Below are 25427 nucleotides of genomic sequence, written 5' to 3' on the forward strand. Positions count from 1 at the left end.
GGAGGAGGCTGTGATTACAGCTTTCCGAAGGATGGCAGATCTATCTCCTGTTGCTTTTTTGGGGTGAAAAAACTACTGTTCTGCACTGGAACAAACCCAAGATATTTCACTTTTTTTTCCCCACAAGATGGAATGTCAACAAAACATCCCTTTTGGACTGAAAATCTTGAGGTTTTCCATTCCTTCTGGCCTCTGTATGAGTTTACTGAAACATGCAGTTACTTATCCGTACTTCTTCAAGAACAGCTTACATGTGGCCATCCTGGCAGTAAGAGGTTCAGCTACGCCTGTGCAACGGTGCCTAGATCCCACTGAACTCCCTTCTGATGACAGTGATGCCTTCCTGGGTGAAGCTGTAGCCCAGTTTTTGCCAGGATTCTCCTTGTTTGTGGATGAACCCATTAACTGTCACTTAAACCCCCAATCTGCAAACCATACTCTAAGTAAACATCAAGCTATTTCCCCTTCGCTAAAATAAATCTTCTAGGCACACTGGCTGGCTCATTCAGGGTTGTTGTTTTTGTCGTTGCTGGGTTTGTTGTCAGGTCATGCTAACCTGACCATAGATGTATATTTTAGTTGAAGTTAACACGGGGCTGATTCTTCAGCTAAGGTTCCTGGCTGAGTTACAATTGCTTAGCTACACCAATTTACTTTAGATGAGCATCTGTGACTTTTTAAAGTGACCGGATCCTTAAGGAAACAGTTTCATGAAATAAGGGCACTCAGACATGTCTGGACCAACCTGTTGGGGAGGGGGAAACGTAAAAGAAAAGAAGAGAGAAAAAAAGCCATAACCTGCACTCTCACAGGGCTCTCTGGTAATGATGTTACCTAGGACTGTTCTGGAGCTTTCCCTCAGTGAAAATCTAACCACTTTGTTTAAAAAAAAAAAAAAAAAAAAAGATAAATACCACCATCCCCATTATACAGATGGGGAAATGAGGCAGAGAAAGATGAAAGGACTTTGGCTTATTTATCCCACCAGGAAAACAACACCATCCAGGTCAGCCAAGTCCCAGTCTTTACGCTTTCGTCCTTAGGCCATGGCTTTGGAACTACCTTGCACCTGTGTAAATAGGGAGGCAGGTGCAAAGCCCTGGCGTGCAGAGCCGCAGAGAGTAGCCTGCCGTGGTAGCCATCTGTCAGGAAGACATCTATGGTAAGAGATGGTGTTGGAGGGTAGTCGAGCAATGTAAGCGTATCCTTCCTTAACTCTGCAGCCTGCCCCAGACGGTGTGGCTTGTGTCCTCCCAGAGGAGAAGGCATTGCTCTTGCAGTGTGAAAGCATGTACTCAGCACGAGAGATTTCATGCTCTGTCTCTTGAAATCCAATATGAAGCAGTTGCCTTCTCTCCATCCCACAGGCTCATTACACAGCTCCGTGTGTGGCCTCTCCCCATAATTAACCTGAGGGGGTTACTTTCCTTTTCTAATTTGTAGGAAGTGGCTCATGACATCTGTTGCAGCCCTGAGGCTCCTTTCTGCAAACCTTTAGCTGTTTTTCATTGAAAGAAAAGGCAACACAAAGAGGTGTAACAATTAACCAACTTGAGTCCTGCCTTTGAAAATAGTGTCTTCCAATTGCTCAATAAAAACCTACTGAGAGCAGAGGAGGGTGAATATAGCTTTTTAAAGGGAACCATTGACTTAAACTTTGTGACTAAATATCTTCATTTCTCTTCTTGTTAACACTTCAGAGAAAAACAAACAACAAAAAACAACCAACCTAGGAAGAGTTTTAATGTGTTTTGCTTTATTTATTCTGTTTGTTTCATGGTGCAAATTTATAGTAGTCCTCTTCCTGTCTCACCCCTTCTCCTTTGCAGATTTGCACTTACCTGTTGCATCTTATCTTAACTGACACTTGGCACTGTGGGGAGCTCTCCTATAAAAACCACTATAGAGTTTGATCCTAAAACTTAAGCCTTTTGGAAGCAAGAAACGTCTTTTCTTCGCCTGAAAAGCAAAAGGGATCATTTGGATTCTCTTATCATAATTAGGCTTTTTGTTTTTTCCATTGTATTTTGGAGTTAGGTGGTGTTTTGGCAAGGAAAAAACCCAAAAGGTGCACCAACCTATTCTATGGGAGGGAAATCACTGGGGCGGGTGGGAAGTCGGTTCTCACCAGACTAGCTAGAGGTGACACTCTCCCATTCTCCCTTCTTAGAGCTCCTTAGCTCCAAGGATATAAAGTCCAAGGAATAAAGTCAGTATTCCTTAGGCCAGAAGGAGAGGAAAGCTGTAGAGGTGCATCTGCGTGTGCACTAGAGTGGTGAGAAAATATGTAAGTCCTGTTCTCACTGATTTATTGGAGGGCTTGAGCTGAGATTTTTGTGATCTAGGCTGTGGCTGTTCTGGGAAACATAAATTTCCATCCTGGACCTAGAAAGTTTTTTACAGTGTATCAATTTTGATATACTTGCATCCCAGATTTGCACTTTTCTTCAAATTGGCATCTTCTGACTGAAATGCAGGCAGCTGGAAAATGGTTGTGCTGTAATCTCATCCAACCTCTTGCATAATGTGCTTCACAAAGTCTCACATGCTAATTTCTGCATCATTTCTGCTGGGCACAGAACGTAACTCGTATATAGATAAAAAACCTTTTAGAAAGCTGTCTACTTTGTGTTTGCAGCAGGCAGTTGTAGCATGAGTCGGGCAGCTTGACCCCCGCCAAGGCTTGTGATACCTTAACAGCAGTTATGTATGTGCGTACTGTGGTAACAGCAACTGAATGAAAAAGTCTTTGAAGTTCCTGGCTGGCTGAGGAGCAAAAGTCCCTTCGTCTTTCATCACCAGTTGTGCTTGCCAGGCCATCCAGCGCTACGGTAAATCCCCCTCCCTGTTCCTGATTGTGAATGTAATGAAGATGACTGATAATCAAAGTGCCGTTTGCCTCCCGCTCTGTGTGAACAGTGCAAGTAGCCTGGTTGCTCCCACTGAGATTTGTACCCATGTAAAGGCTTTTTAGGTTTCTGATTATTATTGGGGACTTTTGTGGGAAAGGAATCCCTTCCTTCATGAACTGAACTGCTGTTGTGTGAGGGCTCGCAGATGACTAATGCCTGAAATTTTGAGTTTTGTGGAGCACTGCGTGCCAGCTTGGTCAAATTACGGCCTTTCCTCCGGAGTGGTTTCACATCCAAGAACAGGGACTCTGCAGAGCAGAGCACAATGTCTCCTGCAAAATCCAAAGACCGTTGTGATGAACCCAGGCCTAAAATCCTGTTGTCTCATGTCTGTTGGCTGAATGGGGTGAACTGTGTCATGCCAGATCCAGGCCATCGGGTTATCCTCTTGGGAACAGACCTGTACCCCCACCCTGCTCCCTGTGCATTGGGGTAGTAGCAGCAATGTCACCATATCGCCCTCAGCTCCTGGTGGGTAAGGCTTGTTGCTGCACCTAGAGTACAATATGTAGCAAGAAGAAAGATTTCTCTTCACAGCACTGCACAATTACAAGGGCCCTTTTAGTTTTAACACTATATTTGTGAGAGGTCTACTTGGCAAGGAGCGGAATGGTCCCATGATCTGTATGAAGGAGAAACATATTTGGCAGACAATATATGTCTCTGTTAATAAATAAGAAGGTATATGTGAATACTGTGTAGGGGGCTACGGCAGGACCAGGCTGTGTGGCTGCAGAGTTAAGGGCTCTGTTCAAAGAGAAGCGGGGGGGGTTGTGTGGCATGGTGATACAGGGCTGTAACAAAACGTATAAGGTCCCAGTTAAAAGCTGATGAGCATGGGGGTTGCTGAGCTGACTCTTCTGGAAAATGGTAGTAATGCACACATCACTTGGAGCCACGGGAGCCTGGGCTCTGCAGATACGTGTGTGAAAAGGCTCAGAGAGGAAGGTGAATCCCTGCCATATCCCTCAGCACATGTCATGCTTTGCTTTGTAAATACCAGAAAATTGTTTTGTGAGTTCCTCCTGAAGTTCCTCCTCAAGAAGCCAGTTGCTTATGTTTTGGGAGGAGAGGAGAGAGTAGGGATAGGAGGGTCAGGGGACAGTAAAAAGTATAGTTGACTTGTTGTCTGCAAGTGACCCGTGACAGCTTTAGCCACTAAAGCCCTGACCTGCCCAAGTGCCCATTTGTTGATCTCAGATTTGCGCTGCAGTGGCTGTGTCGGTATAGTTGGCCTCTTGCTAGAGGCACTCTACTTGGTGGCTTGCCTAGGAATTGCTGAGAAACATTGGTCAAGCCTCCCCTGCCCTTCTTACATTAGCTTAGGGTGTCCCATGTAGGAAATGATCCTTCCAGAGCTTGCCCTTACTGACTAAGTGTTAGTTATCACACTGACATTGCCCATCTCATTCAGTCTCAGGTTACTCTACAGGCAGTAGAATAACCTCATGATGCTGCAGTGAGATAGAGATTTAGATTTAGACCTACTTCATAGAGAAGAAGTAACACTAAGAAGTTTGTGCCCAAGCCTTCAAACTCACGTGTTTAATGATAGATGCTTAAATCCACTTATGCACCTAGATTTGTTGCCTTGTCCTGATCGGTGAAGGCTGTTAAGCACTTGTAATGTTATTAATTTAATGCTGGTTTAACAGGCAGGCAGCCCTTGCTACTTTCTGAGAACCATCCCCTCCATAGAAGAGACAGAGGCTCAAAATTGTTGCAGAAAACCTCTGATTTCATCCTAGTTGAGTCCTGCAGCAGTTGATAAAGATGTAATGTTGCCCTTCCCAGAACCATGACTCAGTCTCCAACACTAAAGAGGATATTGTAACGTTATTTTAAAATTCCCATTTGGGCGCTTGTTACTTAAATTTTCAAGCTTTCCACAAGCTTGTCGCCACAACAGCTAAAAAATTCCTTAAGGTTCATCCTTTTGTGTTATCCCATGAATCCAGAAGCTGGGACTTCATGAAAACATACTAAATATAATTAATTCAGGATGAAAAGAGCACAGTTGACATCTTGGAGAGTTTTGCATAAGCCCTAACATTTACAAGCCTGGCTCTGCTCTGGGAAACGATGGGCACCTTCTTGTTCAGTTGGCTTTTTTCAGGAATTTCGTAAAGTCAGCACATCCGAGGGAGGGTGAGGTCGTTCCTCACCCACCTTGTGCCTCGTCGACTATAAAAGCATGTAAGCACTGATTGCAGATTTTTCTTTAATTGGGTGAGATGGTTTGGAGAGAACCAGCTGTTATTCTCCTCCCCAGAGAAGCTTTTGGGCTGACATAACCCAGCAGCAGGGAAAGTGGATAGACATGGGAGGGAGGTGGTACGGGAGAGCAGGTGTCAGGTCTCATGCCTTCCCAAACCAAATTACACGTCTGTCACTATCAGGTCTTGAAGCGGACAGCTCAGAAGGCCGTTGACATAGGTTAAGCGCTACAAGAGCAGCAGAAGTACCGTGGCAGTGCACGTCGCAGCGGGGATGCTGTGACAGCTGCCCCATTTGCGTGAGTTCAACCAAGTGTCACCAGGGGGGCCGTGTTCTTGCTCCTTTTTGCACTTGTATCACAGCCCTCAAGGCTTGCTGGTGGTAGTGAATGGTCCTTTAGCATCCTGAAATCAAAGCGCGGCTGTGCAACGACCACAGAGCTTGGCCCTGGCTAAGCCCTCGGTGATTGGGAATGAAATTCAGGGAATTCCAGACACAAGTGCTGCTTCTTCTCCCTCTGCTTTTATCTGAATGACCAAAGTAATTTGTGCGGAGGAATGGAAGATCTTGAAGGCCATGCCAGATAGCTCGCTGCACAGGGCGGCCTCCCAGATGCTTGCAGAGAGTAGGTCACTTTGCAAGCGTTTCACTTCTCCTGGCAGGGAATTGAGAGATAGGGGCATACCAGAGGGAAGGGATGCCATTACCGATGTGTTTGTCTGTCACTGCATGCGAGTTAAACGATAAGGTGCATCTGGCACAAGGTCTCAATGCGTTTCTTCCTTGCTTGCTGACGCGGCGGGCTAGTGTGCTGCCCTGCGTTATGGCTCAGTGGCTCTGTGCTTGAAAGAATTCAATTCATGTCATCTTTCATTGACATTGCCATGTAGGGGAAGGAGCTACTTTTGCTTTTTAAAGTCCAATGTGCATGTAATCTTATGTATTCTGTGTTTAAGAAGAGTAGCTAGTGGCTGTGCCAATACACAGCTGCAGAAGCACCATGGAATAACATACCACCCATGAACTGCTGCGAGACATGGAAGCTTAGGATGCTCCTACATCACCATTGGGTCTAGCTGAGAATTTTTGGAGGTAACATTTTTGGGGTGCAAGATGCTAGCTCATCATAACTGAAATTTTGAGGAAAGGATTGATTTTGGTAATTTGTCAGGTTCATTATAAAAAACCCAACACACTGCTATTATCATCCGTTTCACAACTGTGCCTGGGGGACTTTATCTTGGATCAAGACAGGCTAATTGTTGTATAAATAAAGAATGGTAGGAATAAAATCATCTCTCACCCAGGGAGGTTGTAATTGCACTTTACTTTCCTCAAATGAAAAGCAACATTTTCTGATTTGTAATAGTTTGGCTTTGATCTGCAATTTAGTTTACTTTTTACCAAAAAGCTTGAAAAGATTAAAAACTAATAGCTTCTGCCAGGATTGAAATGAAACACTCCCAAACTGCTGATTTAACATCTGACCAGATAGACAGGAAAATGTTCTTAGATTAACTTTTTGAGAAAACACTGAGGTTCTTACTTTTCATTATTATTTGTTACCCCTCTTTGGAATAGAATTTGCCTTTAGAAATTTCAGAAAAATCTCCGGGGACAGGAAAACCATTTCCCCCTTGCTTTCCTTGTGGCCGCTGCAATTAGGTTATTTTTAAGAGGGGGCTGTCAGGGTGTGGAAGTTTTTTCCCAGTGTGTTTTCTAACCACACTTTAAGCAGAGTTAGATGATCCAATACTAAAAACAGCTGAGTCCAGTCTTGCATTAGAGCACTGCTGTTGCTGCTACTGGCTGAACAGCACTTTTTTTTTTGAATTATGGGGCCAGTTTTTGCAGTGTAGACAAGGCTGTAATTATTCTCGGAGTGGGGGGTGGGTGATGTCATACTATTGGAGAAAGTAGGTCCCGCATGCGGTAAAATAGCCATGTATTTCAAGATACAGAGAGAGCGCCCTCGTGGCTGTGGAGCAGCATCATAAGTTGCATTAATACAATGCTGTCCCAATTCTACTTTCATGAAATATGTGGCAATACACACACGCGCATATTTTGTATGTGGGATGATGTCATGTCCTGATCTGCAGAGCCATGTGATAAAATGCACATAGGTCGTGTGTGGACACATGTGTGCTTATGTGTGCTGTTCGTGGGTGCGTGTATATACATATGCAGGGGAACCAATTATAAGCTGTTAAGTTTTCCAAAAATCTTTCTTTTTGATTTGGAAAAATAGATTTTAAGTAAGTTTTAATATCCTCAATCATTTGCTGCATTATTTAAATGCCCCCTTTCCCCCTTGCCTCCATTCCCAGCAACAGTCATCATTTTTGGACATAGCAGGGATAGCTTGTTGGGCATTTCCAGTGTCAGAGGAGTTTAGTGGGGGGATTAGCAGGAGCACTCAGGCTGTGCAGGCAGCGGTGGTGCTGTTGCTGCATGGGCGTATCGGCAAAGGTGTACTGGCACCAGCAACAGCCAGAGCACAGTGGACTGTCCTAAAGAAACCGGGAGGGCGAGAGAGAGGGGATATGCTTTCTGCCAGGCTTTTTTTTTTTTTTTTTTTTTTTTTACCTTGGACACCAGCCAGAGGTCCTCCAAGGCACACATTTTGGTTGCTAATCTGTGCAGAAGCCCGTTCCACCATGCCTTTGCAGGCGTCTGTCTCACTGCTCGCTTTAAAGCTCATAGATACATGATTTTGTGGGCTACGCGCAGCCCTGCACTGCAGTTCGAAGACTGGCATTGCAAACATTCACCATCCACAAGGTTTTGAAGCTGGGTGTGTTTAACGTCCCGGGCTTGCAGGATGACACAGGCTTACTCACTATGAACAGCGTGTTCACACAGGAACAGAGGAAGAGAGTCACTTCTATATGAAATACTGAGTCCTGTGGGTTATGTGGGCTGCTTTGCCTTAAGGTTTCTTCCAGCGAGTTTCTTTGCACAGTTTCCTCCAGCTCAGCCTGCTGCCCATTAGTCCAGTCTGGTTCCTGCTCAGAAGTGGAAATAGAGGTTTTCTTGCTCCAGAACAGCAGCCGAGCTGGTGGCCTCAGTCCAACGTACCTCCCAAACCGCCCCACCAGTGTTGGCACAACAGGCACCTACTTTCCTTACCCATTTAGCCGTGATACAGCCCACGGCCTTCCTCTGTACTTTGCATGGGGCTGGAGCTCTGCTGTCCTGCATGTCACAGGACCCTGAGCCAGACGGGGCTGACCTCTCTGCATCCTCCTCCTCCATCATATCTGAGGACAGGTCATATCAGGTTCCCCATCACGGCAGGGAAATGCACAGTCTCTGTATAGATGCGTGTTCTTCCCTGCTGTATAGATCGATATGAGCGATATGAGTTCTGTGAGTACTGAAGACCCCCTAAAATATGTATAAATAAGAGGTTAGGCTTAATTCTTGGCAGTATGTAGAGCCACTGGAAGTTTTCTCCTTTATACAGCATGCAACTTCTTCCTTCCTCTTTGCTCATCTAAGACCGATTATTTTCCTTTTGCTCTTTCCCATTCCGTTCCCGTCCAGGAAAAAGGAGTGCCCTACCTGGAGGCTGTAGGGCCACAGAGTCAGCCCCTTCCTCCTGCTGGTACATGATTATCTGCCTGAGGGGGTTCATTTCAATGACAGAAGATTAGGTGTGTGATCAACTGCTCACCGGTGAAAGGAAGGTTCATTGTGCAGTCTTGGAAGGGGGGAAAAAAAGCAAAAGGCAGCTTTACATTTTTTAAAAAGTTACTCCAAAGAAATCCCTTTCACTTGTGTAATGATTTCTTCTCCTGGGACATCTCTGCAAGAGCTGTCCTCTTCCTTTAAGTGGTTACATATTGAGTATGTGATATCCTGCCAGCAGAATCTTGATTGCTCTACTTAGGCTAAATGAACTGCAAAAAAGAATGAAGCTTTATAAAATTGGTGCTTTCTGCTAATTGTTCTGCAGAGAGGCTTTTGCTAGCTCTAGTCTTTGTGCCAGGTAAAATACTCACTGCACAGTTGTATTTCTTTCACACTCCTTACTGGGGGATTTTTGCAGTAATAATGTCACGACTGCTTCTCTTCTCAGATGTGTCTGTGAATCAGAAAAAAAGAAGGACCACTGATGTTTTTAGAGGAAGAGCAGGTGTAAATGTTGCAGGGAAAACAAAATTGCCTGAAATGTGGCATTTTGCATTGATCTACTTACGGACGTGGCTGCATAAGCACATCCATAGGCTTGAACTCTGCATACTGAGATAGTCCTAGTCCTTGCTGTAACCCCTAGAGTTGCACCTGACGTTTGGTGCATCCCTATGTAACTTTGTGTCATGTCACTGTGTCCCTAGCTTCTTAAAAGAATGGATTTTCCCTGTTTTACCATGATCTGCCATGCTGCTGCTCCACAAATCAGCAGTTTCCTTTTCCTTCTTCCACAAAAGCTTCTCAGTGGAAATTTTTTGGCCACCTATTAACATAATATTTAAAAACCCCGAGTCTTGCTGAGCTCCTCATGTATGGCCAAGGTTTCACAGGAGGGAACATGTCCTGGAGAGGGGAAGCATCACCTGGTCATCACAGTAGAACACTGGCCGTCAAAACTGAATTCCTGATGCTGCCCCCACAGACTGGCAGGGCAGCCTTGGGCAAGTCGCTCTCTCTCTTCGTTCTGGGCCGCATTACATTTGCAATGCAGCTAATGTGAAGTGGGGCAGAGATGGCAGCAGTCGATGTGATCCCTTGTGCGATGTAGGTGGACCCAATATTTTCTTCTCCGTGAAGCGTGTGAGACTACCAGTCAAAGCATTTTGAAGCCTTTAATTCATAAAGTATCCTGCGTCACCCTTATGTTAACAGGCAATTATGCAAAGTATTATTAGTTCTGATTCTCGTATTCCTGAAGGGAATAGTGAGCAAGACCATCTTCTAGAGAATTTCCCATGCACAAATGAAGTGGACAGAATGAAGCTGTTTACCTTCAAGATGGCGTATCGCTTTCTGCCCTAAATTCTGATTTTTGTATAGTTCAAACCAGAACTTTTTTATTGTTTTGCCTTAACTTTTTTATTTAAAACACTGGAGTACTATACCTCCTCTGTGCTGGATATGCTCCAGTCTAAACAATCTACATTCTGCTTGCCCAAATTCCCTCCTATAGTTTCAGCTGAATGCGAAATTCTTCCCTGCTCCTCCTTCTGAATTGCCATGTGCCGTTCCTCGGGGCTGTGGGACAGCTCGCGTGTTCCTCCCTGGAAGTGGCAGCATCTCGGTAGTGTGTGAAGCAGGGTCTGCGTAATCCTTCGGGATCTTTCAGGATAAAAAGCTACTTTATAAGTACTATATCATTTTCATTGTCAGTCTGGATTCAGGAGTGAAATGATCCCACTTAGTTAAAGCAGGATGAAGTGTCTATTTTCATATTTGTTTAATTGAACCACTCAGCGTGTCTGATAGTAATGGCTTTATTTGAAGCATGTGGTTCTTATGAGCTGTTAAGATACCAATAGCATTTGGATTAGTCTTTCTGCCAAGAAAGCCAGGTCAATTCTTCAGCAAAATAAAAAAACTAAGGCAAACTTTATTTTAACAGTGTCTTGAGTTTCACTTTAGGTTCCATAAATATTTGTCAGTGTTCCTTTTGTAAGACCCATGCGAGCCCTTGGCAAGACATGAGGTCTATCTCCAGAACACGGAATATAAATAAATTCCCCAAACCGTGCCGGAGAATTGGAGGTAACTTTAGCCCATGCGAGGGACCTGAAGCCAAGCAAAGGGTTGATCGTGGTTCTTGAATTTCTATTTGTATAGAGGAGAGGGAATGAGGGGAAAAAAGGAAAAACACAGAGAGAGGAAAATATAAACATTAGTAGAAGGTATGTGGGAGCCCACACCATCCTGTGCAGAAAGGTGGAGGTCATTTACCAAGGCAATGACAGAAATGTGACTTCTGCCTGGATTCCAGTTGCTGTCTGCTCCTAATGCTTCCAGAAAAGTTAACAATATTTTCTGATGCCCTAGAGGATAAGGGAGGAAATTTTGCATTCTTGATGAGGACTGGTAATGCCATCTACTTCAGAGGATCAGGCCAAAAGAGCTCTGCGGAGCCGTCCTATGTGCCCCCCTCCTCCAGTTTCCTCTGAATACCTTTGATATTCCTGAGAACTTGGTTTACTTCTGTGGTTTTCAGAGCTATATCTAAGGAAAAAAAAGCCCATGATGATTTCAAAGACTTGCCTATAGTTAAGTACTTAACCAGAGGTTTAGGGTGCAGGGCTTTTGATTTAAGAGCAAGCCCTGTTCTGTGCAGTTGATGGGGGAAATAGCTGAAATTTTATCCTATCCCTGACCACAGATTGAGATTACCAAAGCAGTACAAAAGCAGGGAGTCAGAATGAAGGAGGTGTATTGAAGGAAGCAGGACCTTGGCTTCTAGCAATGTGCTCTGGTTGCTGGATCAACTCCAATAAAAATTTAAATTCAGACGAGCTGAATGCCTTATTTGTCTGGTTAAGGGGGAGGAAGGTGGGAATGGGTGAAGTTTTTCCTCTACCTCTGAATGTTAAAATAATGGTAGTAGGATGTGAAAAGTACATATTCCTGAAGAATGTACTATTGTAATATCGGATAGTTAGCAACTGGGGTTTTTTTCTTCTTTTTGTGCATAAACCGAAAAATTACAAAACATGAATAAATAGAGACATGAAAGGGGATTGCTGGAGGAGAACCATTTTATAGTGAGATGGGAACCTACCTGTCCGTAGATTTAGAATTTCCTACAAAATGCTGGACAACTTTGATCTCCCTTTAAGTTAATGGGTATTGAGTGTTGCCCACACTTCACAAGATCAGACTGTCTCTTTGCATGCAGAATTTCCAGCAGTGATCAACGATATCCATGCCAGTCCTCAGTTGTCTGCAAGAAAAATATAAAAGAACCATTAACCCCATGTTTTCTGCTTTCACAGACAACTGTCTGGGGCCATGTAGTGGTTGATACTCTATAGCTTTCTATTCCTGCCACACGGTTCCTACGTATGGTTTTGGAAACAGTGACTGAGGTTTGCTAGCAGTTCCTTAATCTGGCTACTATGGATGTTAAGGAAAAAAAAATCAGGTAACAGCCTCCATCTGCAAAACTACTTCTGGTTTTGTGACTGGGTTTAATACACAGTGAGCATAGTCAGATCATTTTTTATTTAAAAATACCCTCTCTCCCTCACCAAAACAGGAAGCATCTTTCCAGGAATGCTTGGGAAAGTGTTTGACTTTTATGTCACTGACATAACTGGAGGAAGTTTTAAACAACTTTAAAGCTAGCAAAGGTTTAGCCAGACAGAAATACTAATTGAACTCTGTAGAGATTGGAGCTGTCTCTTCCTTCTTTCTAATGTGAGACTGTTTTCTCTAACAGTGTATGTGTGTGTATTTGTCCGTTGCTACATGAACAATTATTGGACCATAAACAATGGTTGAAATGCGGAGTGTGACCCTGCCCAGGGTCACGTCCTGATCCTGTTGCATGTGCAACATGGGTTGCTCTGGTCTGTCCAGGATGCCATACCTTACGCCTCTCATGGATAGCAGGGTATGCAAATTAAGTGAGATCAAGGCATCTAGAGTGTTGTGAACTCATCACCTACCTTTGATCATTCTTTCTTTTTCCTAAAATGCTAACATTTTTCTTTCCAGGGGTTTCAGTTATCCTTGTTAAAAACTTGCTAAAAAATGCTTTGCAGCCCATTTCGGAATCCTATTCCATTGTATAGCTCAACGCCAATGGTAGGGTTTGGCAACTTGCTGTTTACCTTTCCGCACAATGTCCAAAGGAGTGCAGGAGGGGCAGAGCCACACTTGGTGTATGCTGGCAGGCTGTACACAGGCATTTCTCTGCCTGGGCACCAAGGAGCTGCTTTACTTAGGAGACGGTGCAGCATTTACGGGAGCTGCTGCTAAGCACAGGCTCCCAGCTAACGGAGGAGGAGGAGAAGGGGAGGATGGGATGCTCGCTTCATTCCTGCACCGAGGGCTATGGTTTACACAGTCTCATTGTATTGCACAGGGCTTTCCTGCCCTGCAGCTTGACTTGCTCCGTGACAAATTATTCCTTAATTGCTGGATAGCAGAAGAAAAGCTTTACAGCCCTGAGGTTATTCCTAACAAATCAGGTTACAGAAGCCTTGAAAATTATATTGAGCAGAAAAGAAGCACCATGAGGTTTCCTTGGGTGCTTGGGCTGTGTTAAGCTTGACTAAGGCAATGTGCTAATGAAGCTTGTTAAAATGCAATTATACTTTAATGCTGTGGATGCAGAAATGAGGATAATCAGTGGAGAGGTGCTAGTGAAGCTGTTGTGATTAGCGTGATTTGTGTGTGTCACTGCTGTGCTCAGGGCCTTCACCCCACTGCGCAACGTGTTGTCTGAACACTGTGCTGAACACGGGCTGTGCCCAAAGACCTGCCTGGGGGAACGAGATGAGGACAGTGGCAGGAAGATGGAGAGATGGGTGGAGCAAAGCAACTGTGAGATGGTGCTGACCATGAGGACACACCAGAAGTGTAAGTCTTAGTTGCTGACCTGCGATCCTGGGTGTCTGGTGCAGGAAAGCTTTAAGGAGGGGTGCATGGGGAGAGAGCCGAGTGCCTCAGCCAATGCTGATGGGGAGCTGCTCCCACACAAGGCAGGCAGCTTGGCAGAAAACGCCAGTGATTTTCTTTGAAAAATGTGAAAAGCGAGGAGAGAGCCTGAACTTCTGTGTCAGTTGGAAGAGGGTGGACCTCTGGTAAAGAAGAGGTGATAGCAACAGTGGGGAGAGGCCAGGAGGAGCCTTGACAAGTGAAGAAAAGTAGCAGCTGTTTGATGTGGCAGGGAAAGGGAGAGCTAGATGCGAAGAGAAGCAGATGTGGCCAGAGCGGTGCCTAGAAAAAAATGAGGCAAGAGTGTGTTTCGTCAAGGCTGGAGCAGACGAGTCGTGATGAAATATGACGGGAGCCTGGATGCAAGCTGCAAGGGAGTGGATGGACAGCCAAGGCTGGGGCTTATCAATGAGCTGCAGAAGGAATCTGTGGCTCACGGTCCGAGCTGGGATGTGGAGAGCTAGAGGGAGAGCAACCTAAAAAATAACACTTGGGCCATAAGCCTGAGCGACAGTTGGGACGGTAGCGGTGTCTGCAGCAATTAAGGAAGGAGATGGGGAGGGGGAGGAAGATTAAGAGCTCTGGGCTTGAGCTGACAGCTCGACATCCATGAGATGTCAGGGAGACAGGCAAGGTTTTCGTCTGGACGGAAAGAGACAGGCCCATGTGATTGGATCAGACAACTGAGGGGACTGATTTATGTGAGAAGATTAAAAGAGCTGCTTGTAAATACATGTATAGTTTGGCTAAGTGACACCTGAGGGGACAATAACTGTCTACAAGTGTATGAAGGGATTGGATACCGGATCCAGGAGGAGAGGGAGGGAACAGTTTAGGGGTGTAGATGAGGATTTTGACTAGAGGCACTGGAATAAGGTGGAGCAAAGCGAGCTGTGTTGCCTGTGTAGGGAAAACATCCCACTGCAAGGCTGGGAAGGCTCTTAAGTAATATTTCTTGTTCATTTAAAACAAACCTGCATATCATAGAATCATAGAATTGTCAGGGTTGGAAGGGACCTTAAAGATCATCTGGTTCCAACCCCCCCGCCATGGGCAGGGACACCTCCCACTAGACCAGGTTGCTCAGAGCTCCGTACCAGCCTGGCCTTGAACACTTCCAGGGATGGGGCTTCCACCACCTCTCTGGGCAACCTGTTCCAGTGTCTCACCACCTTCATGGTGAAGAACTTCTTCCTATCAAGGTACCCATCTGCACCCCCTTCATCACGGGGTGCTTGGCAATCTAATGTTTGCCCTCACAGCACCCCACGAGAGGGAGATGTCCCTGCGTGCACTTGTGGCACTTTGGTACTCTGTGTGACCCTTGATATCTGACTTGAATCAAGGACCTATGAAAGTATCTTAACTATTATGTTCTCTTTCGTTTTACTCATCTCTGTTGTAAAGGGCTGGTCCTGTTGGGAGTACAGTGAGATGGGTGGGAAGGATATCTAATAGGACTCCTACGGCCTACAGTTTGTGTGGTCTTCTCTACATGTTTTTCATAATTTTTTACTCCTTATAAAGTAAGGAGTAAAGTTTTACGCTGTGAAGCCAAAGGAAGAAGAAGCAGGTATTAATTTGTTGCTTAATAGTGCTGCTGCATCCCACTACCACCATGCTTCAGGCAAAGGCCATTGCATGGCTTCAGCCTTTTCTAAATATTAGAGAGATGAATGCACCAGCAACAAACAAGCAAATAAATAAATGAAAGTGTCAACAGGTTCTTGCCCCTTAATAGGCACTGGGAAATTCAGCCACAGAATCCAGTTGGGCCCTTGGAAACTAGGTGTTGTTAGTTCTGCTGCAATTTTTGCATCTCTGGTTGGGAGTCCCCAGCAGCAGGTGTGAAAGAGAGACTACGTATGGTGAATAAACGGCCTGCCATTGCAAACTGCTGCATCCACAGCGTGGGGTTGTACAGGCATCAACGGGAGATTGCTGGAAGATGTGAATTGCTGATGGCTATTTCACTTCTTTCTGTGTGTGAGGCTCACAGGGTGTCATCCCTTACCAATGCCAAACCAAGTACCCTAGCCGCACTGTGCATTAGCAATAAATACAGGTGGGACCCAGATAATACAGAACCAAAATCATCTTTTGCGGCTCTTCTTGCAGACATTAGCTGCGTTTTAGTGGTGTAGCACTTCAGCTGAGACCATAAGTGTACTTTTTTCCTGCAAGGAGTTCATTGTTGACCTCAGCAGTCACAGTGAAAAGCAGAGCTCCCTGCTCTGACTTTCACTTCTGTTTCAGTAGGACCAAAATCTGTGGGGTCCTTCTGAATATTTTGCTCCTCACCCAATATTGACGAAAATGAGCCCGACGTGTTGACAGACAGCAGCACACTCAGTGTGTAGGAATCCAACATAAACAGACTTGCTGGTTGTGTACTTGGACATGTTAAACGAGGTCCTTGCTTTGATCTTCCCTGCACTATCCTAAAGCCCAGCAAGCAAAGGCTAAGTAAACAGCCCTTTGATTTCAGGGCTGTTTGGAGCAGAGGTCTTGTAAAGCTTTTATCAATGGCAGAGCTGAACTACTGAAGTCCCTCGTGGACTGTAGGTGCTGCAAGAGTAGCAGCATGGTTTTATTGACCCCAACGTCCCTCTTTCCCTCCGCCCCGCTTCCCATAATGACAAACATCTGGGGATATGAGCCAGCTTCCTGTTGATTGTAGCATACCAGTTTTCTCTAGGAGAGACACCTGCTTATAATCTCCTCTATGGTCAATGGAGCATAAGCTATATTAGATCCTACAGCTATTGGATCCCACAGCCAGCGTAGCTTTTTGTTAAAGCATGTCATAAAGATGCTTAAATAAATCACATGGGACACATCCGTGGGAAACACTCACGTTACTAATCCTGCGTGTTCGACACTCCTAGGTCAAACCCCAACAAACAAGTACTCTGGCTTAAATAGCATGAATGTTAAAACAAACTGGATTTTATTTATTTGCTTCCTGTTTTTAGAGCATTTAGTGATTCCCCACGATCACAAAGGTCACAAATTTCCTTTCAAGTTCAAATAAACAGGAGATTCGCCTTCAGGATTTTGCCCTCAGAAACAACACATTAAGAAACAAGCACCTAATATCACAAGGTTGAAAAGATAAAATTGTGAATGCTGGTGAATTCTTGTCAATGGGTGAAACACAGGAGTTAGATTGGCCTGTGCTTTCTTTTAATTTAATATTTTTCTCTGTCTTCTCGTGGGTTATACAAAGGAGGCTTTGGCTTCCCTTCTACCCACTGTAGAAAAGTGATATGAGAGTGAGATCCTGCCAAGATATTCTGTTTTTTAAAGTGTTACCAATTTTCCATTGTTTTCAAAACTAAGAGCCACTGTTATCACCAGTGATGAAGCCCAGGCTGTTCCCAGTGGGCCAGAGCTACAGTCCCTGCTGCTGGGGCCATTTCAGCCCAAAGGTTGATTGAGCTCAGGACCAAAAGTTGGAGCATTTTACTCAGCCCTACCAATGATTATTGCTTTTTTATCAAGATAAATACCAAATGACAAATTCATCGGACAACTGCTCCATGACAACACTGCTCCTGCTGTACCTTCTGGAGGTAAAAGTGAGATTGTTGTCTGAGTCCGAGTCCCTGACAGTAAATTCTGAGCCTTAGTGCATCCAGTCTTTCTTGTCTTTTGCCCTCGCACTTTTATGGTGTGGCCTTAAATGATGACCTTTCTTACACTGCCTTTTCTGCCTTAGTCACCAATTGATTCTTTACTGTACGTAAAACAATGCCCTCGTTCTCCCTTTAGAAGTGAATTTTGTCTTTTGTCAAATAGTCAAATCCACTATTAGATAAAAAGCGTTTTTAACAGCCCTTTATTTATTGGGATTTGATGGCAGTTCTTTGATCCCTGAAGGGGTGTGCAGCGCTGTCTGTGATATATAGCAAATTGATTTTACACATTTCCATCTTTTATCAATGAGCCTTCCAATGGGGTTTCACTGAAATCAGATTGGAGATTACCATAGCACAGCCGTTGGGAAGGGATTGGAATTTACATGCAATAAAGATTAGGGGATTAGCAACTGATTAGGAAAGTGCTGATTTATACAGCCACAGGTACAGCAAGGGGTTTTGCGTGTCTGCTTTGTTCCTGACCTTGGGTTTTGACCTCTTGACACCTTGCTTAGAAATGCTCGCGTGCAGCACAGGAGTGATTTCTGATGTGGCTTCTCTCAAGAACAAGTTCAAGTCGTTGCAACAGTAAAAACCTCTGTGATTTCTGTGAACGGAGAAGCTCAGAAATCGTTATGCGAGTGGACGCTTTGCTCTGATGTGCGTCGGCAGCCAGGGCAGGCTGAGCAGACAGACTGTGGCAACGCTTTAATCTGCAGTCAGGAATTCCTGCTGACAGCTGATGCGATGTGAGTGTGCTGCTGGTGCGCGCACGCGCGCGGTGGGGGATATGTAAGCACGCGGCGAGACAGTATTTCTCCATGCACGGCTTTTCCTAGATAGCTGTTATGCTCTCCAGGTTTTTTCCCCCGCACACGCTTGCAGGAGGGTAGGGGAGACTGTACATTACCAGACTGTGAGGTAATAGGAGTGCACATTAATTGATATTCCAGTGTAGCTCTATCTACCTGATGGATATGGCGTTACACACTAGCACGCCAACGGAATGACGTCATTTGAAATTGCAGAGCAATCGACGTCAGCAAAACTCCCGTACGCTCTGTAGCTGCTGGAGTTTAGGCAGCTCAAATAAAGCAACTGTACTGGCAGTCACGGAGGGTTGGTAGTTTGCTTGTGTATCTTTCTACTCATGCAGATTTGTAGAGATAAAAGGCAGGCAATGTGGGATCTTCCAGAAAGGAGAAATATTTCTAAATCCTTTGATAGTTTGGATAATTTAAATGGATGTATTTTTTTAATATTTGTTTTCAGTGTTTCAATTTAGGCAGAATGTATCCACTGTTAGGTGCTGTTTTGGTAAGACCATCCAACCTGAGACATAGCGCACTGGTGTGCAATAGAGATCTAGGAAAAATACCTTCCTCCAGATGAAGTGAAACAGCTTTTGGCAGCAAGAGGTGCAGCAGAGCTTTGGACATACCAGATGACATGCACTGGTTTTTTCTGATCTTAGAAGCTGAACAGTCCAGAGACTGTCCAGAAAAGCACCTGGCAATTCTAGGCACAAACCATGGTGGTGCGATCAGATATAGTAAGCATAACAGAACAAGTCTTTGCTATTTCCTGCTAGAAAAACTAATAAATGCCGCTTAAGAGTGCAGTAACCCTGTTGTTGTGAGTAAGCCAGCGTGTAGAAAAGGAGGAGCAGAGGAAGTGGATCTGTTTGAATCTCTCCCAGTTGCAGGCAGGCTGCAGAAATCTGGACCAGCCTCCTTCCAAGGCACCAGCTGAGCCCTCAGGCTGTGCCAGTGATAACTTGAGTTTTCTCAGCCAGAAGGTCGCTTGTGCATGGACTTGTGCAGGTGTCATCGCATGTTTTAATACTGTGCTGTGGCACCACATGAGGGTCAATCCATTTACGGAAAATATTACCTGCTTTCCTTTCGGTATGGCCTGGAGCTGAGGCTGTTCCTTATATGAGAGCTGACAATATAATATTCTATGGGTATGAAAGCTTCATGCATTAAGAAGTCCTGGCTCCTCGTGTGCTTTTACATCAGTTAGTGTGTGCTTCAGTGTCTGGGGAGCAAGAACCAGATGTGAATGCTATAAGACTTCAGTGATGGTTTCCCGATTTTCGTATGCAGGAGACTTGGCGTTTCTTGAGTTTAAAGTTTGCACTGAATCAGCCTTGTGAGCACTTTCTTTTAAAATGCGTTTAAGTATTTTCGCCTCCTGGAAGAGATGTACAGGTGCGTCTAAGTGAGCTTGTAGATTGGCACAACAGGAACAAATCTTTAAAGTGAAATATTTGGTGCTGAGGAGGTGATGTTCACACTGTAGGCGTTTTGGGAGTTTATTCTGGATTAGCTCTGGTCATGTAGACAGAGTGCTTGTTAATGGAAATCTTTTGCTTTTGTTTTACCTGGGACCCAGCTAAAATTGCTGTCTCTGTCTGCATTAGCAGCTGGTGAGGAATGGTAGAATTGGATCTGTAAAGCAAAGCATTTGGTGCTGAGGACCTGATGCCACCACTTCAGAGGGGTGTTTCACTTCAGAACAGTCCTAGTCTGGTCCTATGAACTAAATGCCCATCCGAACTGGAGCACCCCTTGCAGCTCAATAAAAGCAACTCAGTTCATGAACACCAAAACTGTTTCATTATATGAACCAAAGTATAATTGGTGGGGATAATAAAAAGATTCACTTTAAACCACAACCCCGGTCCAAACTAAAACACTGATGTAGACACAAGTAAGGTAGACCCTTATGATGACAGTTTAGTTTAGAAAGAGCTGGATAGAGCAATTCCATCACACCTACCATGAACTGGATGTTTTGGTAGGACAACAGTGAATGGTTTCGGGCAGAATTTTACAATGCTGCTGTCTTAGAAGGTGGAAAGTTAGCTCTGCTTTGCATTTTTCGTTTGGAGCAAGATGAGTGGTTTTTTTTAAATTTTTCTTCTGGAGCAAGACAGGGGTTTATATATATATATATATTTTTATATATATATATATATGGGGGGGTGCCCTTGTGATTTTTTTATGTATTGTAATTTATTCCTGTCCCAAATCAAAGCCTTTTTCATATTTTAGGTTTACAGCAGCCCCTTAAAAAAAGATTACAATTGCTTAATCACTACACTTTTAAAATACCAACTTTTTTGTTTGTATGTATGTGTTTCATTTTAATTTGCCAAAATTATGACACAAAAGATTTCTCAAACTGAAAAAAGGAATATTGAAAGAGAAAACTGGATAAAGTTTTGGTTCTTGACAAAAATATCATTTTCTGATACAAAAACATTTCTGCAAAACACTCCATACCAAGTCTGCTCTGCAGCCATTCAGCTAGAAGTGCTTTTTGTTCTAGAGGAGCCTCCAAAAATATCTTCACTTCTTAAATACCACAGTGTTTATCTCTTTGTGGTCACCAACAACCAGTTGTTACCACGTTTGTGTGGTGACCAAACTTAGAAGCCTCCAGTGACGAGGGCAGAGCAAAGAGAGGTCTGAGAGCAGCCTCGCCATGTAGGGCACTGCCATTGATTTCCCAACAGCAAAAGGCTTATGGATGTTTTGGCAGTGTCTCCTGTTTGAAAATGAATGTTCAAGATGGTTTGTTGTTTTTTTGGGTTTTTTTGTTTTTTTTTTTTTCTGACTCCTTAACACCCTAATCACACTTTTTCAATCTTGGGTATTGGGAAAGGCCAGTAGGAACGAGCACGGGATGGAAGAGTTTAAAGTCTTCTCCAATTTCATTTCTTGGAGAGAAATTTGTTAAAAAAGATTTTAAAGAATATTTTGAGGAAAACCAAAATCTTGGTTACAACTGAAAAAGGCTCCTATGTTGGTGTATGGCCGAAGACTCACCGCTCTGGCCTCGCAGGAAGGCAAACCAACTATTTAAATATCTTTGTTCACATCATTCCCGAATATGGCACAGAGTCAATCATCGTGGGTTTTGTTTCCCTGCAGACATAAACAATGACACTTAGAATTTCCTGCTTGTGCAGCTCTCACACAAATGTCTGTCTATAAGGGAAATGGCTAATTATTAAACCTTGCACTGTGCTTAGACTGGGTTAAACATTGACTAACAAAGTTCAAGGGGAATCCATGACACCGAACGTGAACTTGGGCATCCTATTTCCTAGGAGCTGTTCAAATAAAATGATTAGGTGACAGGATACTGCATGTAGGCAGGAGGGACAAAAAAGGGGACAAAAAAACCAGACCAGATTGACTCAGAAGTAAATGCCTGTCTTTGAAGCCTCGGTGTTTTGGAACATGATGGCAAGTCGTGGGTCGAAGGGGAGTTCTGTTACAAAATAAGTGAATTAAGCTGAGATTTGCAGAGTGTCTGGTTTGTTTTGCTGGAAGTCTTGGAGATGGTGGGCGATTTGGCTGGGAAATCCACGGGGCTCATGAAGCAGGATTTGCATGGTTGGGAAGCAGTTGGAAGGGCAGAGTACAATAGCATTTATCTTAAAATTGTGGTAGATTAACCCCAGAAGTAAACTCAGGGCTGCCTGACTGGATTGTTTCCCGGAGATTATGGGAAGCAAACAGATGCCTTATGTTGGCAGGAATGGTCCCTGTGTGAGTTGTGGTGGAGATGCTGGGGGTTTGGGTTAGGTTTGGTGGGAGCAGGTTGGGGCTACGGGGCAGGATTTTCAGTTGGGTTTTGGATCCTCCTGCCTCCCTCAAGCCGGGAGATTTCTAACTTTCTTCCAGAATTAGACAGTTTGTCCTTCCTGGAAACAGGAGGCATAGAAAAAAAAAAAAAAAGCCTTTTAATTTCAGAACCTTGAAAACATGTTTTAATGCTATTTCTTTTGAAAAACAAAAACAAAAACAAAAACCAAATTAGAAATGTCATTATTCAGATGGGCTTGCCTTCTTGAATGGGAATGAAGAACGTAGATTGTGTGGGTACATGTGCCGACATACCTTTGTTGTACTTCTCTCTTCTCTAAAAAATGTTTTCTGGTTATCCATTGAACTGCATACCTGAACTGTGCCGTCAGTATAATTTTAGCCTTAGCGTAGAAATGCTAGTCCTCTCTTTTGGCCCACGCTAAGGCCACTGGCAGCACTTAAGAAACAATAAATATCTTTTCTTCCACACTAGAAGAGAAACCTTCTAGCATATGAAGTCTGTTTCTTCAAAAGTAATTTGAAGTAATCCTAACTCTCCTCTGTGTTTGCTACCTCAAAACCTAAGGGATAAAGTTACTATTTTTTGCTGCTGAAAAAATGTTCAGCAACACTTGAAATTGAATGTCACCCATGCACGTTTAATTTAATAAGATGGTAATTTCATGTTAAATAAATACCAACTGATTATTGAAAACATATGCTCAAAGGATTTAAAAACCATGTAAGAGATACGTATCTCATCTACTGTTGTTGAACTGCAATAAATCTATGCAATAATCAAGTGCCAATTGTTTAACATACAATAACTATTTTATTAAATCTCAGTGAAATGTGTATGCAGGGCACTTAATTAAATGGAACAAGTTCCCAAATATTCTATTTTTCTTGTTTTTGGAACACTTAGAATAGAAAATTTACTGGCAGCCTTCACCCAAGGGGCTAGTTATTACTCATGTAAAAATATGGCAAGCACTTCTTGTGCTATCAATAAATATCCATTTCATCAGGAAAGCAGCTCCTACCACAGAGGCAGGGCAGAAAGAGAAAATATGTCACTTTACTTGCTGTAAAACGAATCCACAAAGCTGTTTTCTCCATCACTTTGTTGAGCTCAGCTGTGCAGTCCAAGCCTACAACTTGCTCCTGCAAACAGTCTGCTATTCCCAAAGCTACGCCTGACCAGTCAGCGGGGTTGGTCAGCAAATACTTGTCATGTTTTTGTGTTCCTCTCTAAGAGTCTTTGCTCTACAGAGATGCTGTTGTTTTTTTTCTTTAATCTTTTGATTGTTTTTGATAAGCATTGTTTTTGTCTGTGGGCGCCTAAGTTTTCAAGCCAAGAAGGACCCATTAGCTCATCTGATCTGATCTCTTCATGTCACATGCCAAAGCATTCGGCCTAGTTACCCCTTTGTTGACCCCTACTTTACTTGGCTAATGCATACCTTTTGGAAATGCAAACTGTTTTGTTTTGAAAATATGAAAAGGTTTTGGATTCACCAGTCCTTTGACCTGCTTATTCCAACAGTTAATGGTATACACAGGCAAAACATTCATCCTTTTATCTCTCTGCAAAAGCTCTTTTATCAGTTCACAGAATCACAGAATGGTTTGGGTTGGAAGGGACCTTAAAGATCATCTAGTTCCAATCCCCCTGCCATGGGCAGGGACACCTCCCACTAGACCAGGCTGCTCAAAGCCCCATCCAGCTTGGCCTTGAACACTTCCAGGGATGGGGCATCCACAACTTCTCTGGGCAACCCGTTCCAGTGTCTCACCACCCTCAGAGTAAAGAATTTCTTCCTAATATCTAATCTAAATCTACCCTCTTTCAGTTTGAAACTGTTACCTCTTGTCCTATTGCTGACAGTGATATCGATAATAGTGATAATAACTGTAGGCCCCATTTACGTACTGGAAGGCCGCTATAAGGTCTCCCCAGAGCCTTCTCTTCTCCAGGCTAAATAACCCCAACTCTCTCAACCTGTCTTCATAGGAGAGGTGCTCCAGCCCTCTGATCATCTTCGTGGCCCTCCTCTGGACCTGCTCCAGCAGGTCCGTGTCTTTCTTATGTTGAGGGCCCTACAGCTGGATGCAGTACTCCAGGTGGGATCTCATGAGAGCGGAGTAGAGGAGGAGAATCACCTCCCTCCCATGACCTGCTGACCATGCTTCTTTTGATCATTCCTTCCCTCCAGCATGTTGACTGCACCACGTATCTTGGTGTCATTGGCAAACGTGCTGAGGGTGCACTCAATCCCACTGTCCATGTTGCTGACAAAGATGTTGAAGTTCTGCTGTAAAGTTCTGCTCTCCGTGTAATGGCTTCCCACTGTGCGGAGAGACAAAAGTTCCTCTCTTTGAGGAACACGTCCTCATGTTTATTGAAACTCTTGCCATCATTGCTTTGTAAGCCCTTCCCTGTGGGAATTACAGCCCCCAGCATAGGGGGGCCTCTATCCATTAATCCATAGTTACAGCTTGAATACCAATACAAATACTGGTAATAAAGATGTGCAGAGAGTTTAACTGTATAATACTCATGTGAGTCTTGCAGAATCACAGAATCATGGGTTAAACTATTGTAGTAAGGGTTAAGCAGGAGCGTGAGCAGGAGTTGTTCAGCCCAGCTTTCTGGCAATGGATATCCCAAGTTAAACAACTCTGGCAGTAAGTTTAAAACATGACTTTTAGATCGTCCTTTCCAGCCACCCATGTTCATTCTGAAGCATGGGAGAGGTGAAGGAAATCAGCTTTGGTGTGAACTATCCTTGTACTAAGGACTTTGGAGGATCAGGTTTTACAGTGAGGAGTATGGTGAAGGCCAAATGTTGCCTCAAGTGTTGGTGTAAGAGATTGTGTTCACACGGAACGAGTGGTTTGGTTAGTGGCCATTGTCCAACTCCTTCATCTCACTGTCATAATGAAAGATTTCTGTGCTTGGCTGTGTTCTTCTCATAGGACACGCATTGTCTGTGGTACCCTCGTCCCTGATGTTAAATCCTTGCATGTGTTGATGGGTTGTTTGGGTGCTTCATGGTAAATGACTTTGCTAATTTGCTAACACAGCACTTCAAAATAAATCTTATCTTCATGGAAAGTGAATATGTTTGGTATTAAATAATAAAATATATATAACCCATGGGGCTCTTAAAACTTATTTAAATTCTTTATAAACTTTACAATACAGTATGTGGATATTATAAATTACTTTCCATTCCAAGAAACTGTCCGGGCTAGTTGACCTTCCTTGGAATTTCCTCTTTGTAATTATGTTTAATGTGTTAATAAAGTTCACTTTGAACTGTATCATGGCAAATGGTCTCCTAGGACGTGGGTCAGTGCTGGTGTGTTCACCATATGTGAAGCTTGACGTTAGTGTGCAGTTTAGTTGAAGGAATAACAAG

General features: G+C 43.8%; 1 protein-coding gene across 3 annotated transcripts in view; it reads left to right on the forward strand.

Annotated features, from left to right (window-relative positions):
- FGFRL1 (fibroblast growth factor receptor like 1) overlaps positions 1-25427 on the forward strand; it is a 186007-nt gene that overhangs the window by 60124 nt on the left and 100456 nt on the right. The window lies entirely within an intron of this gene.

The sequence above is a fragment of the Larus michahellis genome, chromosome 5, assembly GCF_964199755.1.
Source record: "Larus michahellis chromosome 5, bLarMic1.1, whole genome shotgun sequence".
In the NCBI taxonomy this organism is placed as follows: Eukaryota; Metazoa; Chordata; class Aves; order Charadriiformes; family Laridae; genus Larus; species Larus michahellis.